Below are 21,399 nucleotides of genomic sequence, written 5' to 3'. Positions count from 1 at the left end.
GAATGATATTACTAGAAAAATTATAAAAAACTGGTAATTTGAAATTGTAAAATCAAAGCAGTTTAGCAATAAAAAAGGAGACAAATATGATGCCGACCTGAATATAATGATTTCTTTGAACAGAAATTTTTTTGGAAGCTCAGGAAAGGAGGAAAAGAAAGCTTTATTGTTATCATTTTGGATAAAAGCATTTATCAAAAGTTACAACTTTTGAATAACTAAAAGTTCTTCATCAAGATAATATTACGCAGAAAAACTCATAAGAACACACTAAACTTAACAAAACAATAAAACGAAGCCATTTTTTGCTTCAAACAAAAGACGTTTTTGAACCATTTATTTATCTTTCGCTTGATGGATAATGCTGCCTTTAGAATATCCTTTATTATTATTTATTTATTACATTTAAACTGTGTAAATTATTTATTTCTGAAAGGTTCCTATCTTAGAATGATTCCCCTCTCTCAAGAAGAGAATCCACATTCCTGTTTTCTTATAAATCATTTGAAGTTTTCTAAAAACAAAAACTAACCTTAAGATAAATTTTATTTTTGTGCAATTTCATAATAAAATTCGTTTAAAATTATAATGAAACAAATGATAAAAATATCTGGAAATTACTAAAAATAAAAGGAAAGAAGTTATATACGAGCCTACCTCATATATTTTAACTTGTTTACGCCATAAATTCCACAGCATACCTCAATTAAATAATTTTACACTTAATTGCTGCTGTTTAAATTATCGAACATTCGTTTCAACACATTTTATTTTTTTAAAATGCATATATTTCATTATTACTATACTGCAAAATCTAACCGAGAGCAGTATTGTAAAAATATGTAAATAAGAGAAATTTTTAAAAATAAACGATTAGTACTTTAAATACGAACTTCCTACAATGTTGCATTATTTGCTAGCACTACATTCATAAATCGATCTGAGTAAGATATAATTTAAAAGCATGGGGCTTTAATTTCCAGAGTTTGCGAAATTTATTGATAGATTCCCAGATAATTTAATTTCCAGAGTGCAATTTTAATTTTACGATCTCTAATTTTCTTTTCTCATAATCGAATGACTAATGCAACAACGTATCTGTTCTTGCAGAAGCATAAAATCTAGCATGTAAAATCAAAATTGTAATTACCAATTGCTATCAAATCTTGAAATTATTGTGTCAGGTAAATAATTTCAACATAGTACTGTTAACACATCATGCATTAAGTTTTCTTAACTGTTGCATTTTCATGTTCAGCCGCTCGCTCTAGTTATATGAAAACGGAAGTCTAATTAAATTATGAAGAGATTCGAATGTTGCTTGACAAACTGAACTCAGCTATGGTTTTGGTTTACTTGATTAAATCAAAGCACGAGAGGGCTGTCTGTCTAAGAGAGAGGAATGTCTTCGTGGAGGACGTTTTAAAGTAAACTGCATCGTATACAAGTTATGCGTGGAAAAAAAAGAAACCTCAATAAGGCAGCTCATTCACCGGAATTCAAACCCCAGACCGAACTGCCAGCGACTTTACCTCTCGGCTGCAGGTAGGCCTCAGCTCAGCTATGACTGCAGTTACTCACACAATCAGAACAATCTTCTCGATGGTTCTGATTGGGTGAGTTGTTCAAAATTTAAATAAAACCGTTGAATAAATCTACAAATTATTCAGAGGTTTAGTGTCTTACCTGATCACTTTTAATGTATCTGACTACGTTTATCAGTATATCAGTATGATTGTATGTATGATTTTACGTATTAATTACGTTTAATATTCCTTAATTAGGAGTACTTAACTCTATATGTGACGCTTTCTCCATGACATTTTGAACGTGCTGGTCTGAACATTCTTATACAATTTGTAATGCTAAGCATTCTAAGAATTCAGAGAATGTAGTCAATGGTTTTGCGAGTGCAGTGTATGCTACTTATTCGTAAAAGTATACTTAGAAGCTTAGAGTCACAACCCTAAAGTCTGTACAAAGACATCCGTATAAAAATACAGAATACAGCATTTGACGATACGGACCGATAACCAGTGAGATACTTGACTGGCAGTTGGTAGTTCTTTGCTTGGTTTTGTCCGGAAATTTGCACAAGGCTGGAATTCCAGCCCAAATCTTCCTATTCCTAATTTTTTAAAATTCTTAATAATTATTTTAATCCAAAAACTAGAAAGAAGATCTTTAAGACAAGTGGTATACAGAAAAGCTCGATTCGCAATCGAAGAAACTAGTTTTAAAATTGGTGTTCAAAGGAGAAAACAATTATCTATTCGAAAATAATTATTACAAAGACATTATAACGAGCTTATGCTGGCGAAAGTAAATGTTACAGAGACATCATGACGAGCTTCTGCCGACAATCCGTAATAATCTAAAACAAAAGTAAATATTACAGAGCCTTCATGAAGAGCTTATGCTGACAATCGGGAATAATTTAAAACGAAATTAATTCTTACAGAGACATCATTATGAGCTCATGCTGACAATCCTCAATAATCTAATCAAAAGTAAATCTTACATACAGACATCATAACAAGTTTATGCTGACCATCCTGGATAATTTAAAACGCAAGTAATTCTTACAGACACATCATAACCAGCTTATGCTGACCATCCTGAATAATCTGAAACGAAAGTGATTCTTACAAGAACATCATAACGAGCTTGCTCTTACAATCCTGAGTAATCTAAAACGAAAATAAATGTTACAGAGACATCATAACGAGCTTATGCTAACAGTCTTGAATAACCTAAAACAAATGTAATGAAAGTAAATCTTACAGAAATATCATAGTAAGCATATACGGACAATCCTGAATAGTCGAAACTGAAAGTAAATGCTACAGAGACATCATAGTAACATTAAAATGTATCTAATCTCTGTAACATTGTAATCTAAAACGAAAGTGGAAGTTCCAAGATGTATTATAACGAGCTTATGCTGATTAATATATCCATTAAATTATATCTTTTCTAAAACTTATTAAATATTTCCGAATTTAGTTACGTAATTTTAAGCCGGTTGCTTTAAAATTAATATATCAATGAAAATTTCATAACGATATTTTAATAGCATTATTTTCTCATTCCCAAAAGCATCATAACACACTGTTTTCCAAATATCCATTGCTAACAAATATTACAAATAGAGGAGAAGATACCATTTATTTGCTGAACTAAAACTACAAAATTGTTAATTGTCAGTGGCAAAGACAGGTAATGCCTTTTGAAATCTAAATGAGAAATAGTTGCTTATTAGCTATTTGCGCAATATTTATTTTTTCAATACTTTCACTTAGCACTGCTTCAAAATGAAATTTTTCCATTATTCCACAGCAAACTAATCACGTTCGCCGGTATCGCATTCGGATCAGCAACTTCCGCATTATTACGTTGTTTCCCACGGATCCTTTAAAAACCTATCCGCGGAAAGTCTTAATATAAGCAGCGAAGGCTCTCATGAATTATTGCGACACTTCCTCTTCGGTAACTCGATCCGATTCAGAGGCAGAAAATTGGATGTGTTCTTGTTTCGAATGGGAAGTTGGAAGAGTAGACCGATCCATCCGAAATGGTATATATAAGCTCCGTCGTGATTGATCGAAAAAGTGGCGACTCTTATGAGTCTCTGTCTTTATTGCGCCATATATCACAAGATGTCGATCAAGATGGCTTAAGTGTACTTGGCGTTTCCTGTGAGAGAAAGCATTTCAAATATCCAGTCGTCATTTGACAGCTGGTGTTGAAACCAAGCCATTTTGCTAAGGTATGCTAGTGACATTCGTTCTACTTTGGTCGGTAGAACTTTAAACATTACACATGAAATGTCCTCGTACAGAAATGAGGAAATACATAAATTATTTATTCATGGTATTCAAATTAATTCATTGAGATTTCGATAGTACTTAATAATAACATTGCTATGGTGCAAATAAACACATTTCTGCGACAAAATCTTTACTGCAATGAAATATTACTTAGACCCGCTTATTTCAGAATTGTCCTTATAATATGCAATAATGCGGTATTGTTAACCATTTTTGAAAAACAAGAAAGTTTTGTTCTCTTATGCAAAAATGGTATTTTATGTAGCACCGTTATATATTATACCTTATTGAAAATGAAAGGTTTTTAGACTTTCGACTAATACTTTATTGTGGGAAATGTTATGTCATGATATTCCCTAATCCCCTACCGTGTGACGCATGCATTGCGTGAGTATGTGTTTCCCCGCCTTCGGGAGAAGACGAAGACTACCTGGCGAGCGGTTCAGACGTCGCTCGATCGCTCGTATATTATTTCATTAATTGTAATCCTAATATAATCTATGTTTGTGAATAGTAATAAATGTGTGTTATCAACTATGGTCGCTGCCTTTCCCCACATTATTACAAATATTTTAATACAAATTTTATTATACTATTTTATTATACAAAATAGTTATTACACATTTCAGTTACAGTTAGCCAGAACATTGTCAATGACCGTCAAATACCAATGACTGAATTTCAGCTCTCCTGTAACTCATAAAAATGTATATATTTTTATTTATTTATTTGCACGATTTATATAGCTTTTGCTTTCTAATTTAAATGAGTTGATTTTTGATTGGTGGTTAACAGCTTTAAATAATATTAAAATCTTGTAGTTTAAATAATTTAAATAGATGAACATTAAGGTATTTGTGAATGGCAATATTTGAAACCAGACTCGAGTGCCTCGTGCGACTCTCGCACGAAGAATGTAATTTATTTTTAAATGATAGAATATGTTTTCTTTTCTTGTTTTATATGTCGCCATTTTTTTGAGTGTTAAATAAAAGCTATTGCTGTGTTCCATCATTGGAGTTGCTTCATTTCGCCAAAGAAGCATCACAGTGGCTGATTGCTAAGCCGAAATCAAAGATGTGGTTGCTAATCTCACGTAAGTTTCGGCTTTACACGCGTGTCCTTTCCATCCTCTTTCGGACGTACTTTCGCCTTTTAATAACAAAGATTGATGTCAGGAGTTCATTTAACAGCTAATCGTATACTTTTTCTTTGATTTTAATTTTTAATGTATAAGATGTAACTTATCATAAAGTGTTGGGTGTTCACAAATGCCTTCAGTCCTTTTAGAAAGTGAAGCAACAAAAGTTTTTTGTTAAAATAAATCTTGTATACGTTTCCAAATTACATATTGAATCTTGAAATCCTTATCTTCCAAACAGTGTAATCTAAAAAAACTAATTCAATATTTTGCGAGTATAAGTTTTGGGTACTTACTGTGTTATCGACACCACTTTATAAGAAGTAACCAACTTTTCACAATTTGCATAATTCTGGCAATCAAGCACATAAAAACCACACTCATAGCAATATTTTAGTCAATCAACGGCGTTCGTTTTGTTATATTTCCAAGTTCCAACGGTTTTTATAAACAAACCATCATATTTTTTGCCCTAATTTTAAAATATTCGTTTGTGGAATTTTCGAGAAATCGAAATATCTGAGTAAAATTTCTGCAGAATTACAGAACGTTCAAGTAAAATCTCGAAAATGAGGGGATGCGTTTGGTAGAAAGCCGGCGTTGTCGCGATTTGTGCTATGCCAAAACCCTGCAAAAAATTCTTTAAATTATTTATTTATTTATTATTATTTTTATATGCTGTTTCAAACTGAAAGTTTTGGTGACGAATGTAATTGCTTTATTTTTTAATGTATCATGTATTCCTTACATAATAATTAAAAATTGTATTTTAAATTCTTAACTTATTACATTGATAATATTTGCCAACATACGATAAATATATATATAGCATAGGATATTCTTTTAAAAAGTCACATAAACCATCAACTTGCACCCCATAAGTAACTTTTACCTTTTCATGTGTAAAAAATTACCAAAGCATTTGTGTTAAATTTCAAATTCCAAACTTTGAATGGTGCTAAATTATCATAAAAAATAACTTAAATCTACATTTAAGTGAGGAATTGCCTATTCAGGTGCTGCGGAAATAATTAAAAGATGATGGGACGTTAAATTCGCATTTCTAAAGAAAATGCACATGGAATTCTTTCTCATTAATATTTTCAATATATTTAGCTGTATATAAAATTGATACTACTCAGTTTAAATTATTAAATTGTGTATGATATATCAAGTATTCATTAAAGGAACACTATAATAAATAAACATAATGAACTGAACGAAAGGAAAGTAGTTTCTTAAATAATTAACTAATAATTTTAAATAAGAGAAATGACAAGAGTTTTACCATTATGTGAAGTCTCATTTTCCAGACTTAAACATCTTACTCACCTAGAAAAGAGAAACAAATATTGTTAGATATATAAAATATATAGTGCGAAACTTCTGAACTAGTAAATTATAATTTCATAAGGCTAAATTTGATTTTTAATTGAAACATAACATTAGCAAAGTAACGATCTTGTGCTTGGAGTAGATTTAGTCATTAATGCAATCGAATTCAAGGGCAAACAAGCGCAGTTCCCTCTTGATCAAGAGCAATATAAGCGAGTTTCTCTTCTAACTTAATTTCTAATTGTTAGAACACTTGATTAGGTTTAACGTGTAGACATATTACTTTCTTCACATTTGAAAGAAATATATATTTTGTTTCTCGTTAAAAAAATTTAACAATGGGAAAATGAATTTCGTAAAATTTAAAAAGAAAACCAGTTTTTACGTCTAGTATATATCTATTTTGATATTTCTAAATCTTTTCATACGCACCAATATCAAGACTGGATATTGAAATGCATCAATTGCTAGGGATAGTTCTCCCAAATTCTTATAAAATTCAGTATCGATAAAAGCTATCAAATCAACTCCAGTTTCGAAGTGGTGCTATAAACCAGATGAGATAAGGTTTCAGTCTTGAAACAAAGACCTTTTATTCGGATGAATTCTCGTTAACGAAGAATCCTTTCTGGAAGAACTGCATTGATTAATCGATCCATCAATGGGTGTTTAAAGACGACAGGGAAGAATCTTCACTCTCACGGGGAAGTGAAATATAACTTCGTATCTAAAAGTTTGAATCTAGCGGGGAATGGATATTTTATAACGGAGATTTTCCAATCGCTAGAAAACCTGTCTACTTTCCCCAAACTTCAAGTGTGGCTGAGTTGCTGGAGCAAAGCAGATATTAAATTACATTTAAGGTCTTAAATTATCCTTTTCTTTTGACCTTTCAAAAAGGTATTCTCTCTTTATTAGTGATAACATTATATTTCGCTTATGTCTTAATAAATTTTTTAGAAATATATAATGTGTTTGATTCACTAGCCTAAATTGATCTTTATATAGCTACCTTTATGTGAAATTGCCTCTTCACACTCAAAATCCCTAAAGGGATAAATTGCTGTCGACATTTCTCAAGACGAAAGAAAATGTAATTAAAATATAGAAGAACGACATACGGCCAAAAAAGCAATATTAATTTGACGTAAATTTTGATCTAATGTTACTTTAGATCAACAGAGAACTAATATATTCTTTTTGTTCAGTTTTAAATTCTGCACAGGCATATTTCGCTTGTAATTAATGAGTGTCGTTTAACCCTTTGACTACTTTAACTGGGCATATATGTCCCACTAAAAGTTTAAAAATTACTGCAGAACTTAAAAAAGTGCTTAAAATCTCTTGAATGTTGGGAATTATCTTCCAGTAGTTGGAAAATAAAGACGCCGCTGTGTTCGTTATGCACAAACTAACATAAGAAAAACTATGAGTTGCCCAATGTGTAATGTTCGGTTATGTAAAGAAAGCTTTATCCTGTACCATACGATATAAATCTATTTCATACAAAAAAGTTTTCCAGAATAATAGGTGTACTTATAGTAGGTCGATCGTTGCGTATGGGACTTATGTATCCAGCCATTATCTACGGCTGGGATATATATGTCTCAGCCCTTGGCTTGAATACCATTTGTCAAAAATATTCCCAAATGTTAAATTTATCTTATTTATGACATATGTTGGTCACTTATATAGACAGAGTGGTATTTGTTTTTTCTAAATTCTTAGTCAAAGGTTTAAATCGAAAAAATATCAAATTATGTCGAATTACTGTACAAAAATCCGCACTTGTGTTGCCCAGCGAAGTTAACACGTACTAATTCAAATACATGGTAAATTTTTGAAAAAAGATTTTGAACTATTAAAACTAAGAAGCTGTTTTTTCAGTTTTTAAATATGTGATAACCACTAGTAAAAGTTCTGGAGAATTTGATCACAAACTACGAACATTCGAACGAAGAGTACCTTTCCGTTTTGCCGGCGCATGCGATAAAGTCGTCAATAATGGTAAAACTGTTGCCAAACGGGATATCTTCGCTGGTAACATTTTACGCCTCATTTTCCACAATACTGGCATATAATTACATAGAATTTTTAGCAGACAGTTCAATTTTATGCCCTAAGGACATTCGAGGTAATTAAGTCAATTATGATACAATCACACCGCTCCATCGAAGGCGAAAACATAGGAAAGGCAAAATTAACGGTTAAATTCATCAATTCTAATGAGAATGCACTAGCAAAGCAAAGCACTGCGATTTTATATAATTTCTGAGTAAGCTATTCGTACGAATTGAAATAATTCTTGCATTTAAACTTGTATTCCAAATTAAGATTTAACTTGAAATTAATGTAAATAATTACTTAGAGAATTAGACTTTTGTAGCGTAGTTTACGTGAGATGAGATCACTTGGGATCACGTGATATGAGCCGGCGAATCAGGATGTTTAACAATGAAAGCATAGTAAATTCTTAATGTCTTTTTACAAATTCATTGTCTTTATTTATTGGCTTTTTACACATTTTTAAACGATATTAAAATGTTCATGCCTTCAGAATAAAAAAAAAAAAAAAAATTCTTACAACTAACATTTTCTATGTGTATACTGTATGTTGTCGCCAATGAAGTCTGCTTGGCGAGATTTGCGCCGGCGAAACGGATAAGTACCGAACGAAGTTTCAAATTTCAAGAATCAAACAGCGCTGTAGTACCAAACATAATTAGATTTGAACATTTTTAGTGTCCAAATCGCACTAATTTAGCAGTCACATGTTTTAACGTTATTTACAAGAAAATGAAAAAGCATTTTCCAGCTGCTCGTGTATTGCTTCATTTTTAATAAAGGTAATTAAAGAGAATACCATAACAAAACCCTTCATTAAGTAAAATTGTAATCTGCATCCACGCGTATTTTTAGCAGATTTAGAAATAAATGATACAATAGATTCCACGAATTCAGAACGAAAGCTGTTGATTTAACGTTAACATCTAAGTCCATGTAAATGAAATAAAATAAACAAAATAAAATAAACAAAATAAAATTTAAAGTTTCGTGAGATCTCAACAGCGTCACATCACCAAACCTAAATAGATTTGTATATGCTCAATTTTCCAAATCTACCTGGCTTAGCATTCAAATGTTTTAAAATTATTTGCATGTAAAAATCATTTGTGGCAGTTTTGTGTATTGCTTAGTTTCCAATAACTTAATTTTTTTGTATATTATTTTATTTGCTTTTATCGAAAACACTTCTTGCATTCTTTCAGAAAAATTGCAATCTTTAGTATGTGAGCTTTAAGCCGATTTGGAAAAAGTATATAATGCATTCCACGACCAGAAAGAAATTTATTAATTTAGTGTTAACAGCTAAACTCCTGTAGATTAGATAGAAAAACAAAATGTTTCGGTTAATCTTTACAATATGGTAACTGGTAGTTTGGCGACATTTTGGAGGCGATAAAGGTTACTACCTGGGACTTTGGTAATGATGTGAGCAGTACTCAGTTCCGATTACGCATTATTTTGTGTGGGGGAAATGAGAGATCATGGGATATGTCATGTGATATTAATGGACGAATTACAGTTCTTTAATCGGAAAAGGGGGGAATTTGGACAAGTATCTGTGGATGTATATTATTTTGTATTAAGCTTCATTGTGTGTTGTGTGAAGTAGGGTTGAATAATTTTGGGATTGTATGGCGCTGTCTAAAGTGAATTGTAGATGTGATAAAGAGAATTTTTTTTTATCAAATTCTATCAAATTCGGAAAAAAGATCGTTCAGTAATTTTATTGAATACATAATAAAAGTGTATCCACCATGTAAGGAAGATTCGGAAGAAGATTAGGTTAGTTAGACTTTGTTAAGAATGTGAGTAGTATTCAGTTCTGATTACGCATTATTTTGTGTGAGGGAAATGAGAGATCATGGGATATGTTATGTGATATTAATGGACGAATTACTGTTCTTTAATCGGGAAAAAATCTGGAAATTTTGTATTTCGCTTTATTCTGTGTTGTGTGAAATAGTGTTTGTGAATTTTTGGATCCCATGGCCGTAACTAAAGTGAATTCGAAATGGGTATTTAGTGGTATTGAAAAGGATAGTAATAAATGTTTTTTAAGGTTGTGCGAGAGAGAAATAAAGATGTTTTATTATGTTATTTATTTTACCTGGTATCTTGCTTTGAAAGATAAGTATGATTTTAAAGATTCTGAAACAGAAGTAAGAAAAGTGTATCCGCCACGTAATCAAGATTCTGAAGAAGCTTAGGTAAGTTAGTATTTTTAATTATTTGAGGATATTATTTTTATGCATTGTTGTAAATGTAAGGTGGAAATGAATTTGGTATTATTGGGAAAATTGTTATTAGCAATGATTTAGTTTGAAGTAATTAGGATTGTAAGGTAATTTTTATTAATTTAATGTATGTGCTCATTTATATTTTAAGTAGTGTTTTTGAATTTAATTATATTTTAATGAAATGATAGTTATTTTGTGAATTTTATGTTTATAGGAATTTGGTATACGTTTAAGTTGAAATAAACGTGCATGGAAATAATTTAAATATTTGATATTAAGTATTTGTAATGCTTGAGGTATGAATTCGTTGGTGACGTGTATAATGTAATAGAAGATTTAGAGGTAAAAGTTTTTGGATATTCTATTTATTTTATATGTGGAAATGTTGATATTTGTAAAGGGTAAATACTTTTTCGCGATCATGTAATTTCATATATGTTCTTTTTACCGGGTTTAAAGATTGAGAAAATTGTCATGTATTTTCGTGAAATTTTTTTAATTTATGAGAAAAAAGCAGTGTACATGGATATAGTGAAGAGCCATTTTTGTGCAATTCTGGGATGTTTTTTTAAGTAAAAATAAGTCGACGTGTACATGGTTTAGTGATATTTTAATGAAATGATAGTTATTTTGTGAATTTTATGCTTGTAGGAATTTGGTATACGTTTAAGTTGAAATAAACGTGCATGGAAATAATTTAAATATTTGATACTAAGTATTTGTAATGCTTGCGGTATGAATTCGTTGGTGACGTGTATAATGTAATAGATGATTTAGAGGTAAAAGTTTTTGGATATTTTATTTATTTTATATGTGGAAATGTTCATATTTGTAAAGGGTATGTACTTTTTCGCGATCAGGTAATTCCATATATGTTCTTTTTACCGGGTTTAAAAATTCAGAAAATTGTCATGTATTTTCGTGAAATTTTTCTAATTTATGAGAAAAAAGCAGTGTACATGGATATAGTGAAGAGTGTGCGCAATGCCATTTTTGTGCAATTCTGGGATGTTTTTTTAAGTAAAAATAAGTCGGCGTGTACATGGTTTATGTGTATGTGTTATTTTGAAAAATGCGTAAGGAGAATGGTATTGTGCAGTTTTTCCTAATTTTGCAGTGAATATTTGTCATGATTAAGCAGTTTTGTTTGATAAAATTTCTAGCATAAGTGTAATTCGGCTAGTAGATTGTTGGAAGAAGTGTTCAGTAGATAAAAAGAAAAGAAACATGTCTTCACGAAGTAAAATGGCAGCGGGGGGGGGGTAAATAGAGGGTTGCTGTAGGAGAGTTGGTCGCCAAATTTTCGCCAAAAAATCGCCAAGTTACAATAATGTAAAGATCAACCAATGTTTCCAGTTACCAAAGGCAAATTTTAATGTAGAGATTTGCCCAGGTTTACGAAATTTTTTCGTCCTTGGATTAAGAAAATATTTGCACCAAATTTAGCTTTGTGAACTTTGCAGTCTATCATCTGAATAAAAGTCTTTATAATACAATCCTAAAGTCTCAATCAAATTAAGTCTAAATAATCAAATTATTTACGTTTTATTTATGCTACACTACATATATCAACTTTCCATTAAATCCACAGTGCTGCCAATAAGCTGTAAAGTTTGTAAATGTATATTTTCTAAGACAGGTGTAAGCAATATTTCTTTTAACTTGCAGTAAATTTGGCTGTTAAAGTCTAAATTTCAAGAAGACATTGAAATAGAATTTTAACCCTAACTTATGTCATTATTTGAAGGTAATAAAAATTGTTTGGATGTTGTTTCAAACTATACTGCCAAACATTAGAAATCACCAGGTTTTACTGTAGTCAATAATTAACTGAAAATCTGATTTTTGAAATTTAAAAGCCCAAGCAAAATTACTGTTGGCAAGTTATAGAAAAAATGATAAAATAGAGAAAACATTCTAGCCTCATCAATACAGGAAATGAATCACATAATGTATCTCAAAGTCAATTCAAAGATATTTCACCAAAAATGAATCTGAAGTAAATAACTGAAGCTTTAAACATATATTACGGAATGGAACTATAAGAAAAAATGGGTAAAATTATGGCGTAATATAAAATGAAAATGTGTACTTCGCTGTGTGTCCTAAGCAAATTTAGGCAGGTAAAAAATTTGCAGCATTTTCGTTATTGAGAAAAAGAGTTCGAAGATAAAATATCCTTTCCACGAAACGTTTTCTTCAGGCAATCCACTCATTGCGTTTCGAACCCATTTTAAAATAACCAATGGTCGCCGGTTTTACTGCTATGTCGTTGGTATTATTTACGCTCTGAAATTTACAATTCGATTTTTTTCGTTAATTAAACTGGCCAATTCCACAAGCTTACAGTTTAAAATTAACTTTAAGGAAAAATATATAACGATTTATGTTAAACAACGTTGGGAACTTACCATAAAACAAAATAGAACGCATGCAAAAATGGCGGCTTTTCTTGACTGAAACGATTGTTATTAACGTGGTTGTCGTAAGAATGGTTAAGCGTATGGTTGCCAGAAATTGGCACGTTCCGAAAATTTGGCTGCATCTACTAAAATGGTTGCGATGGTACGTAAGTAACGAAAAAAACCTGTGAAATCAAGATATCAGCAAGCAATTTCAGGTCAAAAATAAATAATAAAATTTTCTTTAATTACAATTTAGTTTTGAACATTATATTTCGTGTCAAGAATGATTTGTGATAAATCTTGTTAAATAGATCATCGGCTAATAAACACTGTCCACCGGGAGAATAACTAATAGCAGTTTTACTCTTGCAGTTTTTAGTATGTTTTCCATTCCAATGAGATCCAAAGTTTTATTGAAAAATAATGTATTGCTGAGTTAAATTTTAGAGAAAATCTAAAGCAATTTCCGTTGCAAAGAGAAAAGAAGTATCACTTTATGTGTCATGAAGATCTTATCATATCTAGTAATTTTTCTTCTTATTTCATTTCATCATAACATGGTTAGAAAGGTGTTTACATAAATACTAATATAAATGTAATTAAACAGAAGCTTTATTTTTTGCGTAAAGATCAGATATACTTAAGAGTTAAGCTATATATCACAACTCATTTGAATACAAAATATTATTTTCTGAAAGATTGTAGTCCTCATTTGTAAATTCACAACAGACTTTATTTTCCAAGAAATAAATTAGGCATGTTTAGAGACTCGTAACATAGCGATGCAGGCATCCATTCAGTTATGTTTAGATATTTTTATATAAATTATAATAATGATCTGAAATAGTTATTAACTCTTATGCTTCCATTCAGTGATTATTATAGTAATTCGAATTTTAAGGACATTTTATAAAAACAGGAATTTTGAGTGTAGAGTTTCATTAATATGATCATGAAAAGCTTCTGTTGTACGCTCTGAGAATAGCTGCTACGACCATTAGATGAAATGAATGGTAGGTTAGCTATATGGATAAAATTAGCAGTATTGAAAGCAATATTACTAATTATGTACGTATGCGCATAATTACTCTGTAACTTGAGGCCATAATGAGAGTCTAGTTACAGATAATATTGGGCAAGCAGGTTTCAGGTGATAAAATATGGATAAAATCAATCACATGCCCTCTTTGGTATATTACACAAACAATTAATTACGGATACATATATATAATGTAACTTCCATAGATTACCACCAACAAAGCAATATTAGTAACATTTATGCTATGATGAGCACAGATGATATTTTTAAAAGCAAATTGCGACACTTTAATTTATCCGACTTCGTTCGACACCCAAATTTTGGAAAATAGTGCAAATAAATCTATTATTGGTATTATTTAGTGGAGTATTTCTTAAAATGATAGAAACATGTAATAATCATATTATCAAACTAATTTTTTTTTTTTTTTTTTTTTTTTTGTCTTACATTTTGGATTAAAAATGTGTTAAACTTCGCGATTATTACATATGTTCCCACAAAAGTATTTGTCAATGTTTTACTTTTAATTTTTCTCCATATATTTTTTAAGGTATACGTAATTAAATGGACTAAAATCTGAGTGATAAAGTAAAATTTCTATTAAATGTACCTGTTTGAGTACATGCACTATCTATTTTCTAGAAATTTCTCTCTTTTTCATTTGCAAAATTGTCTGAAAAAATTTTAGATACGTACGTAAACCTGAACATTTAGTCTATTTAATTCACAATTTTCCATAGAATATTTCTGCAAAGTTTCATAAAGTTACTGCACGAATATTTTGAAGTAACCAATTAACAGAAATGCTAAAAAAATAAGTTTTTCAAAAAAGAGGTATAATGCAATGCAACCACAAAAAAAGAAAATTCTGCTGAGTATGAAAATTAAATTGCAAAATCAATCCTGTTCTCGAGCACTTAATAGCAAAAAAAGCTTTAAAATCATCTTTGGAACATAACCAAAGGTACTCAAATAAAAAATTCTCATTTTAAAGTTATTTACAGTACTCTAGTACCGTTAGACATAATCATCTGGGTTCTTAAACAGAAGCTTTCGTTTCACGACGTAGAACAAGAAAAGCCATAATTCTCTTTCTAAGGCCAGAGAAAAAAAATAAAAGTACTTTTGGGAAATTTAATGTATAAACTTTATTTTAAAGTATTTACTCTTCTTGGGAAATTTAATTTTCTCAAGAAGAGTAAATTTCATTAAATTTCCCAAGTAATAAAACTTTTCAAAAATTTCATCAAAATTGACGATCAGAACATAAACGGATGATAGACCTTAATGCAATTTATTTTAAGTATCAAGAAATGAAATATCTTTCAATTGTAAACTCTATAGCAGTAATATGTACTTTTGCATATATCGAATTCAGTATAGCATGATTTACAGGTAGTCCTGTCCAGTGTATATATATTTCTCTCCTTAAATTCTATGATATCTTAGTGTAGAGCAAAAGTGTAAAAATGCAAGAAATTTGTAAAGTTTTAAACCGAAGAAAATAATTTTTAGTCCAAAGGTACCAATGTTTTCGTTTTGCGATTTTGCGTCGAATCATTCTGAATGCCCGTTTCACTTTTAAAACTGTTGCCACCAAATATTATGGCCCTGTATTATATTTGAAGAATTTAAATAATGAAGCATCTACATAAATGTATGCATGTTTCTGGCATTGTGATAAAACGACGGTATTTAGAGCCATCGAATTTTCAATGACGTAATCCTACTGCGAATATGGGCATCTGGAAGCCCAAATTTGAAATATGGAATTTGTTTTATTATTGATTTCATATTTTGTAAAACGAAATTTTGATTAACAAACTCAACAATTTCAAAGCGGTTAAAAAACGCCCTTTAAACGTAATTTAACTTGCCCTTAGATGATGACGTTTATGTAGAAAGGAAAATTGTTATCACTTATAATTAAATGATGATTTGTCCCAAAGCGTAACGTTGATAAATTAATATAGCTGTTGACAATTATTTAGTAAATATTCTAACACCAAATTAGTATTAAGTAGAACAAGCAGTTACTTCTTAACTACTACAAAGAGATGTCCACTGATGAAAACTGTGCTATCTAGATGAGAGTTATTTTTCATAATAAAGGGTTACGGCTATCGACCTTCTAAACTAAACTCAACTCAGTTGTCGCAGGGCCCCCAGTGAACTTGGTACTCGTTTTATCGACCCAAGGGATAGAAATTAAGAGATGAAATGCTGAGTCGACCATGCCCAGCCCGGGTTTCGAACCCCGAACCTGTGGTGCTGTGCGCGATGCGCTTGCTACTGAGCCACCGGGCCTTCTATCGACATTCTGCGCAATGAAATTATGCTGAAAATCAATATTTTGAGAAAAACATTCTATTTGCTTTTAAGTTTATCGCTGTACGATTGTCTTTTCCCTCATAATGTGCAGTAAAATGTAATTAATTCATAAATGTATCAAAATGCAGAAATTTTACAATATAAATTCTTTCTGTCTTATTTACAGTTCTACTACAAACAAATATAAATTTTGTAATATATCTTTATTGGGACAGGTTTTTAACATCAGTAAACAGAAAAGGAGACAAGAATTTCCATCAGACTAAACGATGCTATGAGTGCAATCCAACCGTCGAACGAGGTCCAGGGGTATAACCCCTATCGTCGCACCTTGAAGAGAAATGACGCTATCGCCGTATGGCGTCCCTGGTCTTCAATTGCCATGTATCTGTCACACGGGCTGACCATCGCCCAAGGACATCAGCAAACCCGAGGCGCCACCCCCAGGCATCTACCCGGGACGACAGGGCCTTAAGTAATAGCACCTGCCAGACCCACGTGCTACCGATAAGCGATCTTTCCGGGGAATATAGAACCACCAGGTTCGTTAATTGCATACCCCGTGGCCGAGATTGCCTAGGCACACACGCTAGCCAATAGCTCCTCAGAGTTCTCTACATTGCTGAACTCCTATTCTTCCTCAAGTAAGATACATAAGGAACTTTTGCAAGGCTTATAGTATTTTTGTGTTTTGTTCCGTATTAACTGTTCTGTTTGTTATGCAGTTATGCATATCTGTTTTTTCTTTTAATAATTTGCATCATTTAGCGTCCGACAGTGTCCATTTTTAGAATAATTTTGAGTGTTTTTTACCTTGTGGTTCCTATTCCATAGCATACAGAACAGAATTTTACAGCATACATTTGCAGAAACAGAAACGTTTTCCAATTTTGCAGATGATTTTACAGATATACACGTCAGTGTTACTGCGTTAGTTTAATTTTATTCTCACTTATTATAATAAGTACTTTAATGAATGCAAATTTTCTGAATTTCTGCGAGAAACTTGTCTTTTACTGAGTCAGTATCAAGGAGCTCAGGTACGATCTATAAAAAATTATTAATTCAGTTAGTAAGTCTTTCATCTCGAAACTGGAATAGGAATTTCCTACAAATCTTATATTTGCATTAGTTTAGAGGTAATATTAAAGCTGTTCGATCTAAAAATCAACTTTCTTTTGATTACTTAAATACATTGGGTCATATAAAAAGTCTCCGCGCTTTTTTGGTACATTTTTGAACAAAAATTTTCTTTACTAAAAATCAATTTTAATCAAGTGTATTTTGACGATTATTATCTATGGTCTTTTGTCACTTTTCGGGTAGCTTCATAATTCTATCGGCTTAGAACTTCTCTGGTTTGTCGTCGAAAAACGGGCGAGTGATTTTCAGCGGCTGTTTGGTCGGCCAATTTTTTACCATCAAGAGATTTTTGCAGAGACCGAAGAAAATGGTAATCAGACGGGCAAGGTTCGGCTATACGATGGATGCATCAAAACTTCCCAACCAAGTTCAGTCTATTTGTTTCTAATCATCAAAGATGTGTGGCAGCCCATTGTCATGATGGAACACAACTCCCATTCTTTTGGGCAATTCTGGTCGTTCTTTCTGTATCGCTTCGTTCAAACGGTCGAGTTGTGTAGGCCGAATTAATGGTTTCGCCAGGTTGGGTATTTATGTGGCACCCGACAATTGAGCTTCTTTTTGTAAACTGCTTTCAAATTAATATAACGTTTTATATAAGCAACGAATTAGAAAACTATTTTCACAAATAATGAAAGCTGAATATCACCTTTTAAGCACATGTTCGTTTGAGACAACCGGGTGAGTGTTGCCGGATATACAGGCATCAACACCATCTAGCGGCAAAAAAACGCGGAGACTTTTTATATGACCTAATATAATAATTCATTTAAAAGTCAAACAACAAAAATCAGCATTATTTTTACGCTGATTCAGTTTAACTTCTAAATTAATACTTGTTCGGCGTGTTAATGCATCTTAAACATAATAATTGCTTAAAGAACCTTGCCTATATTCTTTTCATAAAGTTTTGCTTAAATTATTATAAAATATTTCAAACCCTTTGTTAATAAAACTACAATTTAGTTCAAACACACCACTACGAATCGGAGAAAATATACCTCCTGTAACATATAAATTATTTTTTAATTGTTTCTTTAAATGGCAATCGTGTATCATTTCATAAAACTACGACAACTCATCTAAATAATTCAGGAGCGTATTATCTCAATATAATGCAGCGTAGGGTTTAAAAGTCTTCCTCTGCTCTTCAAAGAATATTAAAAAAAAAAAAAAAAAAAAAAAAAAAAAACTGATCTTAATATTTTTAAGTCATTTTTTTTTTAAACTGAAAGCTTAATAGAATATCCAAAGACCGGATATTTTAACCTACAAAAAACGTGCTTTACTATACAGAGTAGGATGAAAATAATTTGCTTTAGAAAAAGCTTGTAACATTTGATTTTTCAGAGATATTTACTGTGATAGCAATCTTTGAAGATCGATATCGCTGAGCAGTTTATGCAAAGAACTTCGAAAATTGAATTTTGCGTTGATTCAAATAAAGTTATTGAAAAATGCAGTTTACCTGCCCGATGCAGTCTTCTTTATTTTTAATAATTTAATCATCATTTTATATTTATAGAATATTTTATTATATATATATTTAAATATGCTCCATGTAAGATTTTGCAATCTGATAAAACTATGTTTAGCGTTAGATAGATGGATAGAGATATATAACATTCAAACACGAAAACCCCCTAGATTGCCTCGCGGCATTTAATATTTCAATTCTCAATACGTCGCAAGTAAATTTATTTTCCTTTTTGCTCTGTATAGATTTTTGAAAGTTATACGTTAACCTTAGGCTTAATAAAATTTTTTATTTTATTCAATATGTATATTTTATTTGTTAACACAAAAGGGCGCTAGCCTGAATGGGATATTAGTCTAGAGACTTCAGCAATTGTGTAATTGCATAATGTACTGGACTTGTTATAATTGTATAATGTACAATTTTGTAAGATGGAATATGTATTTGTGCTTCAGTTTATGCCAAAAAAAGTGGTAACTGAACAAAATATTAGTATGTAATCAGAATCGCATCTATTTAAATTATATGCTGATGAAATATTGCGCATAGTAATTGTATAATGTAATAGCGATTATTATATGTACTAGATATTGTAAGACGCAATTATCTAGTAATGTATGAGTATTTAATTAATAACTGATTAATAAATATCATAAATGTATTTGTAATTAATGCACTTCTGTCATTTATCCGTAAATGTACCAGTTGTAATATACTTGCAATTGTATTAAATATTGGTAACTATGTAATGTACAGCAAAATGGTATTTGTATAATGTACTGTATTACAGATGTACTTGAAAGTTTGTTTTTGTTTTTGCCTTGTATTATGAGCAGTAATATTATAAAGTATATGAGATTGGATAAAGTACTATATACTTAAATCCGCTGAGTTGGCTTCCTTCCCAGAGTATTACATAATCCATACAGAATTGGTTATTTGCATGTGTGTAATGTATCAGTACTTGAAACAGGTTTTAGTATTTGCCTAAGAATGAAAAAAAAAAAATACTCGTTAAGAAGTAGATTGATAAAACACTGCACGTATACCTGCTGTATAATGCATTTCGTTGTAAAAATACTTGTGAATAAGTAGATTTATAATACATTGTAAAGTGCATTGGTATAAAGTGCAGGTATTGGAAGCATAACAGTAGTTTCATAAGATGTAATAATTTTTGTGTAATGTTTTTAACTCAGTTATGTTTTAGTACTTATTTAAGAATGTATTTGTATTGTATGCTTCACATATTTGAATCTATATTTTATATTTATATTATGTATTAGTAAGTATGCATGTATTATGCACGATGGATAAGAGATTCGGCTTCCTAAGAAACACAGTGCTTTAATATCTTCAAAGGCCTTAAACTACTGTTGAGTTGGTAACCAATTCTGTATGGATTATGTAATACTCTGGGACGGAAGCCAACTCAGAGGATATCATTTTAAGTACCACTGGAGGCGCATCACTTTAAACGTCCGAATCACTTTTTAAATTATTGCCATGAAATATTATCACCTATGTTACTTTTAATGAAATTAAATAATGAAGAATCTGCATAAATGTTTCTCGCATTGTGAATAAACGACGGTACCTAGAGCCATCCAGTTTTGAATAACGTAGTCCTCCACGATAGAAGCCCGAGTTTTTAATTTCTAATTTCATATTTAATGAATTTAAACAAACTCAACAATTTAAACGCCAGTATTTGCAACACTGTACGAATTATAACATTGTTTTCTCCAGCGCGTGAGAAAGTATATCGGAAATTCTACAGATATGTCGTTTTTAAATATTTCGTGATTGCACTAGTCAAATGAATTTTATGCGGCGTAAGTGCGAAGAACGTGATATTTAATAAATAAAGTAAATACGCAAAATGTTAATATAATAAAAAGACAAAAAAAAAAAAAAAAAAACTGTAAAGCTATCTTAGTAAGGAAAGTGTATATTGATACGATAAACTGAGAAAAGTCTGACAAAAATAGAAAAATGTATGCGGACACTTAACATGTCATGGGGAATTCTAAACACATGCGGCTTTTAAAATTTTTTCCATGAATGGTATATGGCTTAAGTGCACAGAAATTAAATGCTCAATAATAAAATTAAAAAGGTAAAAGGAAATGCGTTAGCAGGCGTGAGAGTAACAGCAGGCTGGTAGTCTGTGAACTCAGCGACAGCGTACAAAAGCCTTAACAAAATATTTTGGACGTGCGTAAAAATATGAGTCCTTTCGGTTTTTTTTAAATTTTTATTTTAATTAATTAATTATTTTTTTTGCACATCATGCCGTTTTTTTAAAATTTAGTAAAATTTTCAGGTTGTAGCGAAGCGGTATCTTAACTTTAAATTAATAAACCTAAGAATACATCACTGCGAGTGGACTGT

This window comes from Stegodyphus dumicola, chromosome 2 (assembly GCF_044657685.1).
Source record: "Stegodyphus dumicola isolate Sdum_Otavi_A_Nest chromosome 2, ASM4465768v1".
NCBI classification, from domain to species: domain Eukaryota; kingdom Metazoa; phylum Arthropoda; class Arachnida; order Araneae; family Eresidae; genus Stegodyphus; species Stegodyphus dumicola.
The sequence above is the reverse complement of the archived record's forward strand: the minus strand, read 5'-3'. Positions refer to the sequence as shown.